Source organism: Lithobates pipiens, unplaced genomic scaffold, assembly GCF_037356315.1.
Source record: "Lithobates pipiens isolate NorthernLeopardFrog02 unplaced genomic scaffold, aLitPip1_a1.2 Scaffold_191, whole genome shotgun sequence".
NCBI lineage: Eukaryota > Metazoa > Chordata > Amphibia > Anura > Ranidae > Lithobates > Lithobates pipiens.
This window is the reverse complement of record NW_027507766.1, coordinates 254,712-275,924: the sequence shown is the minus strand read 5'-3', so window position 1 is coordinate 275,924 and position 21,213 is coordinate 254,712. Positions and strand designations below refer to the sequence as shown.

The 21,213-nt window shown below is 47.3% G+C and overlaps 5 pseudogenes; all 5 read right to left on the bottom strand.

The window, feature by feature from the left end:
* Positions 1-6,810: 6,810 nt before the first annotated feature.
* On the bottom strand, positions 6,811-6,930 carry LOC144000173 (5S ribosomal RNA; annotated as a pseudogene).
* A 6,725-nt stretch (positions 6,931-13,655) lies between these two features.
* LOC144000210 (5S ribosomal RNA) lies at positions 13,656-13,774 on the bottom strand (annotated as a pseudogene).
* Positions 13,775-13,878: 104 nt separating this feature from the next.
* Positions 13,879-13,997, bottom strand: LOC144000232 (5S ribosomal RNA; annotated as a pseudogene).
* A 323-nt stretch (positions 13,998-14,320) lies between these two features.
* LOC144000177 (5S ribosomal RNA) lies at positions 14,321-14,439 on the bottom strand (annotated as a pseudogene).
* A 99-nt stretch (positions 14,440-14,538) lies between these two features.
* On the bottom strand, positions 14,539-14,657 carry LOC144000194 (5S ribosomal RNA; annotated as a pseudogene).
* Between the last annotated feature and the right edge of the window lie 6,556 nt (positions 14,658-21,213).

Genomic DNA, 21,213 nt, shown 5'->3' with positions numbered 1-21,213 from the left:
ATGCAGGCCCTCCCCCCCCACGGTCCAGTGCTGGAAAAAAGAGGTTAACGATACCCTCCCTTATAAGAAATTGGTTTATACACATAGAGGATGTCCATTTAAATATGAACGGATCTGGGGTAGGTGGTTGGGAGATGGGGAGACGTGTACTTGATATGCTGTTATATTGATCCCTTGCCCCTCTCCCCCCTCTGCTTATCCCCTTTGGTGTTTCCTCCACCTCAAGGACCTACTTTTATTCTGTCCCCCTCCCCCTTTTATTTCTCCTTTTGCCCGCTCCCCCTCCCCCGGTTGACACAAATTAGCTCTAATAATGTATCTACCCATGATGGGTATCGGACCCATATACAGTGCAGCTAACCCAATGCTCTCATGTATGCAACGCTGCCTTGGCCAGATTGGCCCACGTTATTTGATGTATCGTATGTATGCCTGCTATGTATGTTATCTTCTGTTTCCTTCTTTTTTTTTTTTTTTATAAAGTTTGTTTTTCGATTAAAAAAAAAAAATCACCCAGCCAAATTGCTGGGACATTAGGGTGTTGAGCCATAAAAGATAATCCCTCTGTAATTAGTCTATGATCGTAAGGCGGGGGTACATAATAGGCGAGAATAATGTACTGTTCTCCGTGCAATAAGTAGTGTATAAATATATATCTGCCCTGCAGGTCTGTCTGCAAAGAAACCAAGGAAAACTGTGCCGTTTTAGATATCAATGCAGACACCCCGCGAGAAAAGGACGTATGGGTGGCGTGGTAGGCCCATCCAATCCACGGGCGATGCAAAGCTATTTGCAATCTCCCAGTTACATGCGTCTCTACCAGGACTGTGATATCCGCTCTATAAGTTTTGAGACACCCAAACACTGCCGCCCTCTTAATTTTATCCCGAATCCCCCTGACATTCCACGTCAGCAACTTCAGGGTACCCATGGCGTGGTCTCAGCCAATATCACAAGGAGGAAAATAGTATCCAAACCACCCGTCAAAGCAGTATCCATTCCCATATTCATCAGAGTATACATGAAAAAGAGACATTTGTCTGTTCCATAACCAAATAAAGCTTGTGCCATAAACTAAGCATAAAACATAACATACTATAACATAATAACTACAACCCATCCCCACCCTCCCTGCTCTCAGCCACCCCAACTTGACTGGAGCTCCCTTCCCAAAACAAACCATAGAACACTAAGCAATGTCAATAACAATAAGCCACGGGGGTGGACTTTGCCAGATATGGACCCAGTGACAAGACCAAGTCTTCTCCCGTCATAACCCGGCTTGTAGGCCAGAGCCGGACCATGCGTCACATTGGTGCGATGCCCAGTTCAGCAGCGGGACATAACAGTCCAGTAAAGGGCATGTATCAGGAGAAAGTCAAAGTTCTGCAGTCCCATGCAGCAAGTCCAGATGACCCGCGTCCCCCCCACCCCCCCAGGGAAAGGGCCCAATAGAGCCCGCCAAGCGGGTCCCCCAAACTAAGAGGGAGGGGGAAGGGGTATTGTGTAACGAACCAGGGGGATGCCCCCAGAGCGTGGCCATAGGCAGCAGTACATGTTCAGTCAACAAGAGCAACGGCCATCCATCTTAGAGAGGGGGAACAGAAGCATCAATTCAGGGACTGAGGATAATGAACCACGCATAGGCAGTCCAACAGCGATCTGCTTGCACACGGGCAAATAGAAAGGGGGGAGCAGATAGAGTACTCACAAATCTTCCAACGATTTTAGTCTTGAGGTGGCCGATTTCGAGACGCGTCTCTCTGGTCCAACCAGGAAACCGCCATCTCAGGATCTTCAAAAAAGTAGGCCCTATCTTCCCCCACTACGCGGAGTCTGGCCGGGTACAACATGGCGTACTTGAGGTGATGTGCCCTGAAGCGCCTCTTGACTTCCACTAATCGGGAACGACGTTTTTGAACTTTTGCGGAGAAGTCGGGAAACACTGAGATATGTCCGTTCTGAAACGGGATGTTGCCTTTTTCACGAGTAAGGCGAAGGATGGCATCCCTATCCCGGTAATTTAGCAGCTTAGCAATGCACGTGCGAGGAGGTGCCCCCTCTGGCGGCGGGCAGGCAGGCATTCTGTGGGCCCTTTCAATAATAAATTAGGTAGAAAACGCCTCCCTACCGTAGGCCTTAATCAGGAGAGACTCCAAAAATGTCGCCGGCTCAGCCCCCTCGGAGCCCTCCGGCAGGCCGATAAAGCGGAGGTTAGATCTGCGGGCCCCATTCTCAAGGTCGTCCTGTTTCTGGGCCAGCTGCTGGAGATGCCTTTGCACATCCTCCTGGGCATGCTGCAGAGGGAACAGGACATCTTCGGCCTGACTGATCTGGGTTTCAGTTTCCTTCACTCTGTCACGCAGTTTAGCCATGTCCTGTCGGATAAGTGAGACATCCACCTTAACCTCCTACTTGGCGCATCGGGACTCCAAGCCACCGGTGGTGGTTTCGTTGACTGACAATGGGGGTGAGGAGGTGACTGATCCACCAACAGTGGCCACCATGTTTCGTGCTTACTATGCTGCCCTTTATGAGTCGCAGGTACATAGGCCGAGGACTGAGACGGGGGCGTACCTCCGAGATATCTCTCTTCCCCACCTGTCTGAGGCTCAGGTTGAGTCTCTTGAGGCCCCGATATCGGCAGATGAGATTAGGCTAGCGGTGGCATCCCTTGCAATGGCTAAGGCCCCTGGACTGGATGGTATTCCCCTGGATTTCTATGCCCACTACTCTGAGACACTAGTGCCAGAATTGTTGAGATTATATACACACATATTTGACTCCGGGTCCCTACCTGATACTCTAAGGCAGGCAGTTATTATAGTGATACCCAAGCCAGGAAAGGATCCCCACTCCCCCGGATTCCTATCGACCCATCTCGCTGCTCCAAGCAGATATTAAAATTTTGGCTAAAGTACTTGCCACCCGTCTCAGTGGAGTCATCCTATCACTTGTTCACCCGGATCAAACGGGATTTATGCCTGGGAAAAACACGGCCATTAATATCCGCCGGTTATAAATGAATATCCAGGCTGAACATGACAGAGTAGGCTCGAGGGTGGTGGTGTCACTGGATGCCGCTAAGGCGTTTGATTCCATTGAGTGGAATTATCTTTGGGAATGCTTGGGTAAATTTGGGTTTGGCCCCAATTTTGTTAAATGGATTACTCTCCTATACTATCGCCCAATGGCTAGAGTAGCGGTTAACGGATGGGTGTCGGACCCCTTTCAGCTGGGCCGTGGCACACGTCAGGGTTGTCTCCTATGTTATATGCTTTGGCGGCAGAACCGTTGGCTGCTGCACTTCGGGCACACCCGGCTGTAGTAGGCCTCCGACGCGGTTCTCTGGTGGAATCAGTAAGTATTTATGCGGATGATACTTTACTGTATTTAGAGGACTCGGGTCGGTCGTTGGAGGCTGCCCTGGGGGTCATAGAGGAGTTTGGTGGTCATTCCGGTCTGCGTATTAATTGGACCAAGTCGCAGGTTCTACCCATTGACTTGTTCTCCCCGGACCGGGATGCAGCTTCTCTCCCACTCTCCAGGGTATCCTCCATTCAGTATTTGGGAGTGCAGGTTACGAGGGAACCTGGGGAGTATATTCATCTTAATCTTGAACCACTGCTTCTGTATGTGCGGGAGAAGACTAAGGCATGGTCCCGTCTCCCCATTGGGGTTATGGGACGGATCAATATTACTAAAATGATCCTCCTGCCGAAACTCCTTTATGTACTTTGGCATTCCCCTGTCATGGTCCCCGTGGCGTTCTTTAAAACATTAGACGGTGTCTTAAACACTTTTATCTGGGGCCCATCTAGACATAAATTGGCATGGAACACACTTAAAAACCCGACCTCTATGGGGACTGGCTCTCCCTGATTTCCACACATACTACATAGCAGCCCAGATTTCCCATTTTTATCACCTCCATAGAGCGGATAGTCACAGATATCAGGCCTTGGTGGGCGGGAGGGCTGAATCTCTTGTTGATACTCCCCTTCAGATGATTTTTCGGGGTGGTGGGGTTAGGGATGCCCGGTCCCGGATCCTGCCACACCACCGGAGTATTTGGAAACTAGCCCTTAGATTACTGGGAGCTGACTATTACCACTCACATACACCGCTATGGCGCAACCCCCTGCTGCGTGAGTTGTCTGGCTTACCAGATGTAGACTTGTGGGCTTCTAGAGGGATACTTTTTCTGTATCAGGTGGTGACTCCTATGGGCGTAAGGGATTTTCCCTCCCTACAAGTGGAATTTAACATACCCCCTCATATGCACTTTCGCTACTTGCAATTGCGACACGCGCTTCGTGCGCAATTTGCTCAGGACTTCCCGAATGTACAGTCGCTGGCTTTGACAGATGTAATTATGGGAGACGAACCGGCTAAATTGATCTCGACTCTATACGGCCTACTCCGGGCCCGCTTGGTGGCGCAAACCACTGAACGGGCCAGGTTGAGATGGGAAGAGGACATAGGTCCCTTTGATGGGGAGGAATGGGAGGATGCCCTTGAGAAAGTTCAACAGGCTTCGCTTAGCCTACCTGACCGACTAACGCAGTACTATGTGATACACAGGTCCTATCTCACCCCTATCCGGATAGCTAAGTATCATCCTGACTATAACCCGAAGTGTCCCCGTTGCTCTTGTACGACTGGTACTTTCTACCATCTTCTCTGGCAATGCCCATTGGTCCAGGAGTATTGGGGGCAGAATGTCAGGTTTCTACATGACCACATGGGTTCACCCCTTCAACTTGACCCTAAGAGTTGCCTACTTAGTATATTTCCTGATACCTCTGTTGATCAATACTTGGCTACATTTTTGCACTCTACGCTGTTTACCGCACGAAAGCTTGAGGCTAAATACTAGATGCGTCCAACCATGCCTACTATGCGGGAATGGGTAATGGGCATTAATAGTAAGCTACCCTTGATTAAACTGGTGTATAGAAATCGTGGGTGTCCAGCCAAATACCACAAAATATGGGATAGGTGGGTGGAAAATCTGCATACGTGTGTGGAGTGAGCTATATTGGAGTCTATACTATCATTGTCAGGAATTTTCCTTAATGTAAGATGTATTACTGTCCGTCACCTATGAAGAGGCTAATGTTTGTACCTACTGTAATATCTTGTTATAACTAAGTTGTTCAATAAACTTGTGCTGTTAAAAAAAAAAAAAGAAGCGCCATGTGGTGCTATAAGTATTTACCCACATAATTTGTGTCACATCCCACTATAGGGGCTCAGTTGAAAGTCAGTCACCTGATCGCTACCCAAAACACACTCACGTCTTTGACTTCCCCCCTATTCCCTATACGTGGCCATCCAACCTTTGAACTGGGGACCCACTTAGAAATTCCAACCTAGACAATGCGTCTAAATTCGTCATTGATGGAAAATGGCCTTCTTTCTCAACAATAACAGATCCGACAAGGCTTTTACAACTGCCTTTTTGGAGAACGGCGCAACAACATCATTTTCTCCATTCCATCCCCAATCCTCAAACGTTCGCCCGCCCTCAGACGGAGTTTGAGACTCTATGCAGGAGCGAAGGCCCTTTGGCCCACATTCTCTCTCAAACAGATTACCCACACTTAACCTGTCTGTCCAACTGGGAAAAGGACCTTAATTGCTCATTTTCCCCAGCACAGAGACAACGCATTATCAGTTTGGCTCTCAAAATGTCGCTGTGCACGAAGATACAGGAGACGAATTTTAAACTTCTCACCAGGTGGTATTTGACACCATCAAAGCTGCAGAATTGTTTCCCCTCTTCCTCGAACATATGCTGGAGGTGTGGAGAAGAAGAGGGCACGTTGCTGCACATTTTTTGGTCCTGCCCCAGCTTGGTGGACTTCTGGACAGAGATCCGATGCATAACACAAAAATTCACAGACTTCTCCATCCAGGAAGAGGCTGCATTCTTTCTCTTGCACCATTCACAGATTCCCATTAAGAAGTACAAAAAAATCTATTTTACAGCATGTGATAAATGCGGCGAAATCCTGCATCCCTCTCTATTGGAAAAAATGTTCCCCCCCTTTCATTACTCACTGGCTTAGGAAAATAGAGGACATTAAAAAAAATGGAGGACTTGATCCTCACATCACAAGGTAAACAAGAATTTTTTAAACAAACCTGGGACATCTGGAATACCTTTATATTCTCGCTGGAAGGATGTCGCCTGCTATCGCCTTAGTGCTCTGAGCTTTCCTTGACTGGCCCCTTGGACAGTGGCTGCCATCGTGTCTCGTCCCCTCTTCTCCTTTTCTGATCTTTCAACCCTTCTCTTTTCTGCCTTCCTCCCCTAACTCTCACCCCCTCCACCCCCTCTCTCTTTTGGAAAGAGTGGAAAATTGGGAATGACGGCCCCACACCCCCCTCTGGATGGATTATGCCGGAGGGACCTGGGGTTTGTGTGACCCTGGATCTTGGTACAGAAGGCAGACTCACAGTTGCGAATATACCTGTATCAAGTATTGTTCAGCTGCTTTTTGCTCTGTATTTCTTTGTTGCATTATGTACTCGGGGGACCGTCTTCCCCTATTTGGAGAAAAAATTATATTTGACCAAAAAAAAGAAGCGTACGACACCTGGTATTCCCAGGCGGTCTCCCATCCAGGCATTAACCAGGCCCGACCCTGCTTAGCCTCCAAGATCAGATGAGATGGAACAGATTCAGGGTGATGTGGCCGTAGCCAATATCTTCAGGCACTCTCAACTCTCTTGACAAACACCAAGATGGTCACCTTGGAAACAAGCGGAAAAAAATAGGTCAACGGCAACAACATAAAAAGAAGCCTACGGCATCTGGAAATCCCAGGCGGTCTCCCATCCAGGTACTAAACTGGTCCCAACCCTGCTTAGCCTCTGAGATCAGATGAGATTGGGCTCTTTCAGGGTGGTGTGGCCGTAGGAGATTTCTTCAGGCACTCTCAACCTTGACTAACGCCAATACGGTCACCTTGGGAAACAAACAAAAATACCAAGTCAACGCCAACAACATGAGAAGAAGTCTACAGCACCTAGTATTCCCAGGTGGTCTCCCATCCAGGTATTAACAAGGCCCGACCCTTTTTAGTCTCTGAGATCAGACAAGATCTGGTGCTTTCAGGGTTATGTGGCCATAGGCGAGCTCTTCAGGCACTCTCAACCCTCTTGACAAACACCAAGATGGTCACCTTGGTAAACAAAGAAAAAAAAAAAAACAAGTCAACGCCAACAACATAAAAAGAAGCCTTCAGCACCTAGTATTCCCAGGTGGTCTCCAATCCAGGTACTAGCAAGGCCCGACCCTGTTTAGCCTCTGAGATCAGAGGAGATCGGGCGCTTTCAGGCTTATGTACCCATAGGCAATCTCTTTGGGCACTCTCAACCCTCTTGACAAATGCCAAGATAGTCACCTTGGGAAACAAGCGAAAAAAAAACAGGTCAATGTCAACAACATAAAAAGAAGACTACGGCACCTGGTATTCCATAGCCATCTCCCATCCAGGGACTAACTAGGCCCAACCCTTTTTTATCCTCAGAGATGAGAAGAGATAGGGCTCTTTCAGGGTGATGCTGCTGTAAGCTAACTCTTTGGGCACTCTCAACCCTCTTGACAAATGCCAAGATGGTCACCTTGGGAAACAAGCGAAAAAAAAAAAAAAAGAATCAACGCCAACAACATAAAAAGAAGCCTACAATAACTGGTATTCCCAGGTGGTCTCCCATCCAGGTACTAACCAGGCCTGACTCTTCTTAGCCTCCAAGATCAGACGAGATTGGGTGCTTACAGAGTGCTCGGACACTTTCCCCATCACTATTGGGACGAGGCAGGGGTGCCCTCTGTCTCCCCTAATTTTTATTCTGACACTGGAACCACTTATGTGTCACGTTCGGAATGACCCGAATATTACTGGCATATCCAAACCCTCGGCACACCACAAAATTGCGGCGTACGCTGACGATCTAATTTTTTTCCTCTCCAATCCACACATTTCGCTTCCCAATATACTCACGGCTCTCCGGCGATACGGCAGCCTATCAAACTATAAAATCAATTGCACCGTCGGCTGTATTGAATATATGGGTCCCGGATGGTGAGGCCAAGAGGCTACACTCCGCTTTTCCATTCTACTGAGCTGAAAAATCTATACGTTACCTGGGCGTTGACATCGCAGCGGATTTGCCGCAATTGTACCAGCTTAATTTTGTCCCTCTCCTGAATAGACTGAAATCTGATTTGGGAAACTGGCATGCTTTAACACTGACCTGGTTCGGGCGCTGTAATGCATTCAAAATGACGGCCCTCCCGCGGATCTTATACTTGTTCCAGACATTACCGATCCGGTTACCCCCAATTTTTTTCAGACAACTGCAGGTGCTGCTCCGGGACTTTATTTGGTTGCGCAAACCGCCCAGAGCCCGTTTGCAATTGCTTGCCAGACCAAAGGACAAGGGGGGTCTGGGTCTCCCAGATCTGAGACAATACAACAGAGCGACTCTGCTAGCGAGAGTCGTTGATTGGCATTGTAATGGCCCACACAAGCAGTGGGTGGAGATGGAGATTGAGGATGGATCCATTCCCCTATTGACCTCCCCGTGGCTCCTGTCCACCCTACCAAAAGACCTCAGAGATCACCCTGTAGTGGGAGCTACGTTGGCTGTTGTGCAGAGGTTGTTCCGCTGCACACACACATTGCTCCCCTGCCGTCACCAATGACTCCGGTTATAGGTAATCCAGACTTCCCACCGGGATTTACCAACAAGAAACTGCGACAGTTGACAGTGGTGGGGAAACAGCGTCTGGGAGATGTGTGGCCCTCGGGAGGGCTCCCGACCACGCAAACTGTCGCCGAGCTTTCTGACCCTCCGCTTGACTTGTTTAATGCTTATCAACTTTGTCACTTTCTTCTGGCCATACAAAGGGCCCCCTACACTCCTAGAGACCTGACGCCCTATGAATCCATCTGTCACAAAAAGGAACCTGTGCGACACACCCTTTCCCTCCTCTACAACCTATTAAGTAGTCAGGAGGAGGAGTCGACCCCACCATTTATCCACAAATGGGAGAGGGACTTTGGCATCACATTTACCCCACAACAGATAGGGAAGATCCTGACATTAGTACATAAAGCTTCCATCGCAAACCAATATCAAGAATCGGGATACAAGATAGTCTCACGCTGGTATAGAGTCCCATATCTTCTGAATAAAATTAATAGATCGATTCCGGATGTTTGTTGGAGGTGCAATTCAGATACGGGGACCATGGGACACATTTTCTGGGCATACCCGGCCTTGAGGAACTTTTGGGTGGAGGTGACCGGGACGATAAAAACTCTCAGAAATGTAGATATCGCAGACAACCCAGCAGCGTGCCTTCTACACTTGACCGAACAGCCTGTTCGAAAATACAAGAAAACCCTCACGATGCAACTCCTGAACGCCGCCCGGGCCTGCATTTCCACACTGTGGAGGCAGCCTCAGCCCCCATCCAAGGTGCTGTGGTATTCCAAAGTCAATCATATTCTCCGGATGGAAGAATTGACCGCCACCCTTCACAACACTGAAGAGGCATTTAGTGTTACATGGAGGCCCTGGAGGTATTTTACTGGTACTTGAGACTACATTCGGGAGGTGAGCAGCGCCCCTGTCCCAGAAAACGACTGAACATCTAACGTTTACCTACGTAGGCCAAGTCTGCCCTGGGTGGCATTCCCCCCCCCCTCCCTTTTTGTCTTTATTTTTCTTTTTTTCCCCGCTGCCATCCCCCCCCCCCCTCCTCTCTCTCCGTCTTTGCACTCTCTTCTTCCCCCGTCCTCCCTTTTCACTATGCCTTGTCTCCTTACTAGCCTTTGGGACCCAGAAGAACCCCAGGGTTCTGGACACGACCGGCTCATATTTTACTCTGGTTCACATAGGTCATGATAAGCTGGCTCGCTGTGGTCCCAGTTGTTCTCCATGATTACATTTGTCCGAACGGAGCTGCATTAGTTATACTGTACTACATGTCGGAGGTGGGGTTTCTCTCTTTTCTGCATGAAACTCCAGGACTCCCCTTGAGAACCCAGAGTTATTTGGCTGCCTATTTTTTGTTACCATGTAATTGTGACCCTGGGTCATGCTGTATGGTTGACTGTTATATTTATGTTGTTCTACTTATACTTAATAAAACAATAAAACAAAAAAAAATAAAAATAAGTCAATGCCAACAACTTAAAAAAAAAGCCTATGGCATCGAGAAATCCCAGTCGGTCTCCCATCCAGGTACTAACCAGGTCCCAACCCTGCTTAGCCTCTGAGATCAAATGAGATTTGGCTCTTTCAGGGTGATGCAGCCATAGTAGATTTTTTCAGGCACGCTCAACCCTCTTGACAAACGCCAAGATGGTCACCTTGGGAAATAAACAAAAAAAACAAGTCAACGCCAACAACATAAAAAGAAGCCTACCGCACCTAGTATTTCCAGGCAGTCTCCCATCCAGGTATTAACAAGGCGCGACCCTTTCTAGCCTCTGAGATAAGCAGAGATTGGGCGCTTTCAGGGTGATGTGCCCATAGGCAATCTCTTTGGGCACTCTCATCCCTCTTGAAAAATGCCAAGATAGTCACCCTGGGAAACAAGCAAAAAAAAACAGGTCAACGCCAACAACATAAAAAGAAGAATACGGCACCTGGTATTCCAAGGCCATCTCCCATTCAAGTACTAACTAGGCCCAACCCTTCTTAGCCTCTGAGATCAGAAGAGATAGGGTGCTTTCAGGGTGATGAGGCTGTAAGCGATCTCTTTAGGCACTCTCAACCCCTGGTATTCCCAAGCTGTCTCCCATCCAGGTACTAACTAGGCCCATCGCTGCTTAGCCTCCGAGATCAGATGAGATTGGGCTCTTTCAGGGTGATTTGGCCGTAGGCACGCTCTTTGGGCACTCTGAAGCCTCTTGACAAAGGCCAAGATGGTCACCTTGGGAAACAAGCTAAAAAAAACAGGTCAAAGCCAACAACATATAAAGAAGCCTACGGCATCCAGTATTCCCAGGCGATCTCCCAATCAAGACACTAACCAGACCAGATCCTTCTATGGCACCTGGTCTTCCCAGGCAGTCTCTCATCCAGGTACTAACCAGGCCTGACGCTGCTTAGCCTCTGAAATCAGACGAGATCGGGTGCTTTCAGGTTGATGTGGCCGTAAGCGTTCTCTCCAAGACACGCCCAACCCTCTTGACAAACGCCAAGATGGTCGCCTTGAGAAACAAGCAAAAAAAACAGGTCAAAGCCAACAACATAAAAAGAAGCCTATGGGCTTACAGCGGACCTTAAAAGATGGGACCCACTAGCTCTGTCATGGTTCGGACGCTGTAATGTGTTGAAGATGAACGCGATGCCACGACTTCTGTATCTACTACAAGCCTTACCTATCAAAATACCCCAGACTTTCTTTCATGCGGTTCGCTCAATCTTTATCAAGTTCCTCTGGCGCAGAAAACATATGCGTATTGGTAGGGCAATGCTATTGTGACCGAAATTGCGGGGAGGTATTGGCTTCCCGGACCCTGCTCTATATTACACAGCGACGCACATGACACCGGTGGTTGACTGGTGCCGGTGTTCTGCCATATACTGTCCGGCCATGATATAGTGTCCGCGCCGTACTGCGCATGCGCAGTATGGAGCAGACGAAGCTTCGGAAAATCTCTGAAGCTGAACGGCGCCTGCGCGGTGAGTGGAGGTGGTAGCCCCACCATCCAAGCGGACATAGGGTTGTGAATATTAGAGGGCCCCTCGCAGGCGAGCTTCGCTCGCCACGCTTCGGGCTTGGCCTCGCTGCACTCGGCTCTTTAATATTCTTACTCTATGTCCACTTGGATAGTGGGGATAGAACCTGGACTCAGTGCGCAGGCGCCGTTCATGCTCGGCAATTTTAGGAATCTGTGTTGCTGTGTACTGAGCATGCGCAGTACATAGCGGACACTATCCGATGGGGGACCATATGTGATAAGACACCGGCATGGGGAACTGAAGCTATGGGTCAAGCTAGAGCAGGAGATGGCGTGGGTTCCACTGGCTTGTCTGCCTTGGGCGGGGAGGCCATTGGAGCCCTGTGTGACTACTCACCCGTTAATTGGCCCCTCGCTCGCCGAGATGGATAGTTTTTTTCACCTTTCCCACCTGACTAACTTCCCTTCTCCTATGACCCCAATTATTGGACATCCTAGATTCCCTCCGGGCCTGTCTGACCAGGCCTTTACCAGGCAAACCCCGAAAGGGCTTCTGAGAGCAGCCCTATTTCTTGGACCCACGGGCTTGATTCCCATGGGGACCATACTGCTAGAGCAAGTACCTGTTGCATTGGATAGCTGGAGAGCTAGACAGCTAATCCATTTCCTCGGATCACTACCTAACCAGTCGTTCTTCTCTAGACAATTCCACCCCTTTGAGGAACTTTGCCTGGATGATGGCCCAATTCGTGGTTCCCTCTCTAGGTCCTACCAAATCCTGACAGGCGCACAATCCTCCACGGATCCACCCTTCCTAGCTAAATGGAAAAGAGACTTACAAACTACATTCTCCAAACCACAGAAGGACAGAATACTCTTTTTCGCCCATAAGTCGTCACTCTGCAGTAAATATCAGGAGATCTCATATAAGCTGATCACACGCTGGTATCGTACACCGGTGGTGTTGTACAAAATATTCCCCGGTCAATCTGACCGCTGCTGTCGCTGTGGGCAACAGGCTGGCACCATTCTCCACCCTTTCTGGGAATGCCCTAAATTACAAACATTCTGGCAGCCTGTCCTGAGACTCATCCACAAGTTCACAGACATTTCCTTAGCCAATGATCCCGCAGCAGTTCTTCTCAATCTAAGCGTTATCATAAGTCCTTACTTAAACATCTCCTCAATGCAGCTAGGGCCTGCATCCCAAGTCAGTGGAAAGAGCAATCTGCTCCAATGGTGACCCAGTGGTTCGCAAGGGTAAATGATATTGAACGAATGGAAGACCTGACTGCCACAATGAGGGATAAAATGGAGGAGCATGGGAACAGATGGTTCTACTGGACCCAGTTTCGCTTTTCGGAAGAATACCTCCATGAGACATAGTAAGCTCATGGTGATCGTTGGAGATCGCTGTTCCAAACGTTTGACAGCTGATGAGCTGGTGAGCCGAGGGCGTCTCTTGCTCCCTGGGAGGGGACCCCACCCTATCCACTCTACCCACGACACCCCCTTACCCCTTCTTTTCCTTTTCTGCAATTTCCTTCCCCAATCTTCTCTTTCCCCTTCTCCCTCCTTTCAGTTCTACTATTTCCCTTCTTAACTCAAAAAAGGGAAAAGAAAATGGTATGTTCCGACCCCATTTGACTACTACACAATACTCTTCCCCTATCTATGGATATCTAAACTCTTCGAGGGTAGCAGGGCTAGTATCAATAATATTTTAAGTGGTAGAGGATCCCAATGAGATGGAGCTTTAATCTCATCTTGATATGACCGCAAAGCTGTACACGTGCTATTCTCCTCGGACTTCTTACCATTGGCTCTGATATCCATGCAATATGATCGTTTGTTTGTAACTATTTGTATCACACATTCTGTGAAGTTGCCTTTGCATTGTATGTCGCATACTACTAAATAAAAAAAATAAAAAAAAAAAGAAGCCTATGGCACCTGGTATTCCCAGGCGGTCTCCCATCCAGGTACTAACCAGGCCCGACACTGTTTAGCATCCGAGATCAGACGAGATTGGGCGCTTTCAGGGTGATGGGGCCGTAGGTGATCTCATCGGGCACTCTCAACCCTCATGACAAACGCCAAAATGGTCACCTTGGGAAACAAGTGAAAAAAAAAAAAACAGGTCAAGGCCAACAACATAAAAATAAGCCTACAGCACCTAGTATTCCCAGGTGGTCTCCAATCCAGGTACTAGCAAGGCCCAACCCTGTTTAGCTTCTGAGATCAGAGGAGATCGGGCGCTTTCAGGGTTATGTGCCCATAGGCAATCTCTTTGGGCATTCTCAACCCTCTTGACAAATGCCAAGATAGTCACCTTGAGATACAAGCGAAAAAAAACAGGTCAATGTCAACAACATAAAAAGAAGAATACGGCACCTGGTATTCCAACGCCATCTCCCCTCCAGGTACTAACTAGGCCCAATCCTTCTTAGCCTCAGAGAAGAGAAGAGATAGGGCTCTTTCAGGGTGATGCTGCTGTAAGCGATCTCTTTGGGCACTCTCAACCCTCTTGACAAATGCCAAGATGGTCACCTTGGGAAACAAGCAAAAAAACAAAACTACGAATCAACGCCAACAACATAAAAAGAAGCCTACAATAACTGGTATTCCCAGGTGGTCTCCCATCCAGGTACTAACCAGGCCCGACTCTTCTTAGCCTCCAAGATCAGACGAGATTGGGTGCTTTCAGAGTGATGTGGCCATAGGCAATCTCTTCAGGCACTCTCAACCCTCTTGACAAACACTAAGATGGTCACTTTGGGAAACAAGCGAAAAAAAACAGGTCAACGCCAACAACATAAAAAGAAGTCTACGACACCTGATATTCCCAGGCGGTCTCCCATCCAGGTACTAACAAGGCCCGACTCTTCTTAGCCTCCAACATCAAACGAGATCGGGTGCTTTCAGGGTGATGTGCCCGTAGGCAATCTCTTCAGGCACTTTCAACCCTCTTGACAAACGCCAAGATGGTCACCTTGGGAAACAAGCAAAAAAAATAAAAATAAGTTGGAAGCTAGAGACAATACGCCCCGAGTCCTCAATTTAATCCATGCGGCGCATGTACAGGGAAGGCCCTTGCTTATGTTGTCAACGGACGCGGAGAAGGCCTTTGACAGGGTGGCCTGGCACTTTATGCAGGCCACCCTGGAACATATAGGTCTTGGCCCCAACATGATGATGTCACTTTACTCCACACCGTCGGCAGCGGTACGGGTGAACGAGTGGTGCTCGGACTCTTTCCCCATCACTAATGGGACGAGGCAGGGGTGCCATCTGTCTCCCCTAATTTTTATTCTGACACTGGAACCACTTATGTGTCACGTTCGGAATTACCCAAATATTACTGGCATATCCAAACCCTCGGCACACCACAAAATTGCGGCGTACGCTGATGTTATAATTTTTTCCGTCTCCAATCCACACATTTTGCTTCCCAATATACTTGCGTCTCTCCAGCGATACGGCAGCCTATCAAACTATAAAATCAATTGCGCCAAGTCAGCTGTATTGAATATATCGGTCCCGGATGGTGAGGCCAAGAGGCTCCGCTCCGCTTTTCCATTCTACTGGGCTGAAAAATCTATACGTTACCTGGGCGTTGACATCGCAGCGGATTTAGCGCAATTGTACCCGCTTAATTTTGTCCCTCTCCTGAATAGACTGAAATCTGATTTGGGAAACTGGCATGCTTTAACACTGACCTGGTTCGGGCGCTGTAATGCATTCAAAATGACGGCCCTCCCGCGGATCTTATACATGTTCCAGACATTACCGATCCGGTTACCCCCAATTTTTTTCAGACAACTGCAGGTGCTGCTCCGGGACTTTATTTGGGCGCGTAAACCGCCCAGAGCCCGTTTACAATTGCTTGTCAGACCAAAGGACAAGGGGGGTCTGGGTCTCCCAGATCTCAGACAATACTACAGAGTGACTCTGCTAGCGAGAGTCGTTGATTGGCATTGTAATGGCCCACACAAGCAGTGGGTGGAGATGGAGATTGAGGATGGATCCATTCCCCTCCCCGTGGCTCCTGTCCACCCTACCAAAAGACCTCAGAGGTCACCCCGTAGTGGGAGCTACGTTGGCTGTTGTGCGGAGGTTGTTCCGCTGCACACACATTGCTCCCCTGCCGTCACCAATGACTCCAGTTATAGGTAATTCAGACTTCCCACCGGGATTTACCAACAAGAAACTGCAACAGTTGACAGTGGTGGGGAAACAGCGTCTGGGAGAGGTGTGGCCCTCCGGAGGGCTCCCGACCACACAAACTGTCACCGAGCTTTCTGACCCTCCGCTTGACTTGTTTAGTGCTTATCAACTTCGTCACTTTCTTCTGGCCATACAAAGGGCCCCCTACACTCCTAGAGTCCTGACGCCCTATGAATCCATCTGTCACAAAAGGGAACCTGTGCGACACACCCTCTCCCTCCTGTACAACCTATTGAGTAGTCAGGAGGAGGAGTCGACCCCCACCATTTATCCACAAATGGGAGAGGGACTTAGGCATCATATTTACCCCACAACAGATAGGGAAGATCCTGACCTTAGTACATAAAGCTTCCATCGCAAACCAATATCAAGAATAAGGATACAAGATAGTCTCACGCTGGTATAGAGTCCCATACCTTCTGAATAAAATGAATAGATCGATCCCGGATGTTTGTTGGAGGTGCAATTCAGATACGGGGACCATGGGACACCTTTTCTGGGCATACCCGGCCTTGAGGAACTTTTGGGTTCCCAGCAGCGTGCCTTCTACACTTGACCGAACAGCCTGTTCGAAAATAAAAAAAAACCCTCACGATGCAACTCCTGAACGCCGCCCGGGCTTGCATTCCCACACTGTGGAGGCAGCCTCAGCCCCCATCCAAGGTGCTGTGGTATTCCAAGTCAATCATATTCTCCGGAAGGAAGAATTTTTTTTTTTATAATTCTTTATTTTTGAGATTTTCCAAAATTTACAGACAACTATAATACATATATAAACCATTTCACATAATAATAAATACAGCATCATTTCTTATAAAGGTTGTCTTCCTTTTCCCTCCCTCCCCCCCCCTTCCCTCCCCTCTCTCACTCGATCCTACTCCATGGGATTCCTTTTAGCTAACATTCCACCATCTTCAAATAATTTTCAGTTTTACCATATAGTACCCAGAGACGCCATTTATTCTGGTACCTCTCCTCCATATTATCCAGTTTGTACATTGACTCTTCAATAATTCGTGTCCTTTCTAATCTTTCTGCCCACTCCCTCATCGAGGGAGGATCAGATCTTTTCCATCTTAGCGGTATCAATGATTTAGCAGCGTTTAATAGACAGGGGATCAAGGAATACCCATACTCCCTCTCTCCTTTTTCTATATCATGAAATGGGCATACCCATGGATCCCTCCTAATCCTTTCCCCTGTTATTTCAAAAATTGTTTCTATTACTTTATCCCAAAATGTCTGTATCTTAGGGCACAGCCACCATATATGAGCAAATGACCCCTCCCCCAAGCAGCCTCTCCAGCATGACCGGGGGGTCGCACTACATATTTTATTTCCTTGTTGTGGGGTTATGTACCATCTTGTTAAAAGTTTATATGACATCTCTCGTGTTTGTGAGTCTACGGCAACCGAATAGGTTCGTCTAATTATCCTATTTCTATGATAATCGTTACTTAAGGACCCGCTTTCACTTTCCCATTTTTCTAGGTAGGGGGGGTAGTTTTGCTCTATTCTTTCTATTAGGATTTTATAAAGTTTTGAAATCCTTTTTTCAAGGCACTGACGGTTCACTAATAGCTTCTCCAGTGGTCTAAATTGTTCCTTACCCCGTAATGGCTGTGGTAGAGACTGAATGAAATAATATAATTGATAATATCTCCATTTATCTAATGGTTTGTGACCCCATTTCCCTATAATTTCCTCATACGTGCACATCCTATTTCCTTCCATCACCTCCTGTAGTTTAATGTTGTCTTTCTTAACCCATCTACTATAATATAAATATTCCTCTTGACCTGGGATAAAAAATTTAGTGTCCAATAGTGGCATTAATGGTGAGTTGTGCTCCCAGTTATGTCTCTTATTTATTGTGTCCCATATCTGAAGTAAGTTTTTTGTCAGTGTGTTTGTGCTATGGCCTAATTCTCTATGTTTTGCAGGTATCCATACTATTTCCCCTAATTCCCTTCTACTTAACTTAATTTCTAATTCAACCCAGTCCTTTCCCTTTTTATTGTGTATCCAATCCGGGATTCGTGAGATTGCTATGGCCTCATAATACTTTTTGAGATCCGGCATTGCCAGCCCTCCCCTGTCTTTACTTCTTATCAGGGTATTCAGTGCCACCCTCGCCGCTTTTTTTTTCCATATAAATCTGTTAATCAATGTTTTTAGTTTATTTAAATAGACCTGTGGTAACGCTATTGGGATCATTTGGCATGTATAGGTGAAAATTGGTAAAATAAACATTTTAACTACGTTTATTCTACCTGTCCATGATAGAGCTTTATGTTGACATCTTTCCAAATGTTGTTTAATTTTATTTAGTATGGGTATATAGTTGGCCTCAAACAGATCACTCATCTCTGCTGTCAACCTTATTCCCAAATAGGCCAATTCCCTCCCACACCATCTAAAGGGGAATTTAGATTGGAGGATGCTCTGCTCTATTATTGGCGTATTTAAATTCAGAATTTCAGATTTAGATATATTAACCTTAAAGTTAGAGACCCTCCCATATTTTGATAATTCTTCCATTATTGCTGGTATGGAAGACCCAGGGTTGGAAATATAGAGCAAAAGGTCGTCCGCAAACGCTGCGACCTTGAACTCCCTCTTAGCAGCCCATATCCCATGAATGTTTTGATTCATCCTAATGGCCATCAGCAGGGGTTCAAGCGACAATATAAATAATAATGGGGATAACGGGCAACCCTGTCTTGTCCCGTTGAACAACTCAAGGGGGCAGGACAGAGCCCCATTTATTCTTATTTTAGCTTTAGGGTGGGTGTATAGGGCTTCTATCCAGCCCCTCATCCGCTCCCCTAATCCATACCTTTCCAGCACTTCAAACAGGAACCCCCACCCCACTCTGTCAAATGCCTTTTCCGCATCTATTGACATGAGTACCGTGGGGGCACCCTGTCTTACAGCTTCTTGGCATAACATAATGGTCTTTAGAGTGTTATCCCGACCTTCTCTCCCTTCGATAAATCCAACCTGATCCTGCAGTATCCACTCTGACACATGGGGTCCTAATCTTTCAGCGATAATTTTTGCGAACAATTTAATGTCTGAGTTTAGTAAGGAAATTGGCCTATAGCTTTCTACTGCAGTTGGGTCCTTTCCCTCTTTCAAGATCAGGACCACATGTGTCAAGAGTGTTTCTTCGCGGAATTTTTCGCCCTTCCCCACTGCATTAAAATAGTCGCATAATTTTGGGACTAGCTGTTTTTGGAATTGCTTGTAATATGAGATCGGGAAACCGTCGGGCCCCGGGCAACCTCCCTTAGCTGTATTTTTGATCGCCCTCTCAACCTCCCCCCTTGATATTGGGGTTTCTAGTGCTTCCATTTCTATTTGCTTGGCCCTGGGGATATCTATCCAATTTAAGTAATCCTTTATTTCCTCCCCTACTCGATTCTCTACCTTATCCTGTTGCCCGATATTATAAAGGCCCCGATAATATGTAAAAAATGTGTTCACAATATCATCTGGCATATTTTGTATGTCCCCCTCAGCATTTCTCACTTTTGGGATAAAAGTTCTACTTTTCTTTTCCTTCACCCTCCTAGCCAACCATTTACCTGATTTATTCCCCCATTGGTACCTTTCTCTTCCCAAAATATGGTAGGCCGTTCTCCTATCCTGCTCCAAGCAATCATCTAGCTCTCGTTTTTTTGTTATTAAATCTTGGGTGTCCCGAAGCCCCCATGGTCTCCACGTCTGTTCCAATCTCTGGATTTCCTCGTATAATAGAGTTTTCCTCCTTTCCCTCTCTCTCTTTTTCCCTGCACCGATCCCTATTAATAACCCTCTTATAACTGCCTTGTGCGCTTCCCATAATACAGGGCTAGAGGTTTCCGGTATGTCGTTCAGACTAAAAAATTGTGCAATCTCATGCTCGATCCTTTCTATTGTATCTTTATCCTGTAATAGCGATTCATTCAGTCTCCAATTCATCCTCGGTCCATGATCCCTCCCAATCTCCAGCTGGATCAACACAGGTGCATGATCTGAAACTGTTCTTATCTTTATTTCAGCCTTCTTAAGTGCCCTTAGAAATGAATGTTCCAAAAAAATATAATCTATTCGGGAGAAAGAACCATGGACCGAGGAGAAACATGTATAATCCCTATCTTTTGGATGCAGTGTTCTCCAGGTATCATATAATTGATATGCAGTTAACGCCCTTAAAAACATTCTCTGTTTATGTTCAGATATCCTAGGGCCCGCCCCTGTAGTATCTAATTTAGGGTTCATACTCCAATTGAAATCCCCTGCCAGGATTAATTTCCCTTCTTTAAAGTCTTCTATTTTATTCAATACTTTCTTCAGAAATCTACCCGTATTCTTGTTTGGGGCATAAATATTGACAATTGTACATTTAAAATTAAACAGCCTGCCTTTTAGGCACAGGTAACGACCCTCCGGATCCACTAGTCGCTCTTCTAGGTTAAACCTCGTTGTTCTACTAAACCCTATCGCAACCCCTCTCGAATAGGGGGATGGGGAATCCCCATAAAACCACACCGGAAAATTAGCCGAATTCAATCTAACCCCAGAAGTGCATGTTATATGCGTCTCTTGAAGACATACTATATTTGCTTCCATGTATTGCAATTCGTCATTTATCCTATATCTTTTCCTTTTTGAGTTTAAACCCCTTACATTATAAGTGATAACATTAAGGACTACCATACCTCTCTACGCGGGGTAATTCCCCCTCTTTTTTTTTCTTCTAAGCGTCCAGTGGATCCAGTGGTACCTGTCCCTACTAGCCCTATGGGAGGACCGAGTGAGAGCCCCAAAAAGCAACCAAAAACCACCCCCCTCCCTCCCTCTCCCCTCCCTACTCCCCCCTTGTCCTATAACGGAACGTCTTATGAGACTGGGTAGGACACCCCCCTTCCCGTTAAGCCTATGGCACTGGTGGACCGATATTTGTGTTCGCCTCACCCCCATAGTGTCCCTGGGGCTCGCACCCTTATCCGCCTGAGACTCCCCCCACCTTCCCTCCCCCCCTCCCCCCACCTTCCCTCCCCCCCTCCCCCCATCTCCCCTCCCCCCGCACTCCTCAGCTCTCAGCGCGGCCCATTAACTCAACTCATTTCCAGTAATCTTCTTTCGTCTCCAACTGCTAGGTCCATCCTGCCATTTCCTCCCCTGGGTGATAATCCCCTCACCCCCTAATACGTTTTCACAACCCCATTCTATCTGTGGGGCAGGGTGTATACCTAACTGCACACAAAATTCTGGGAGGTCTTCT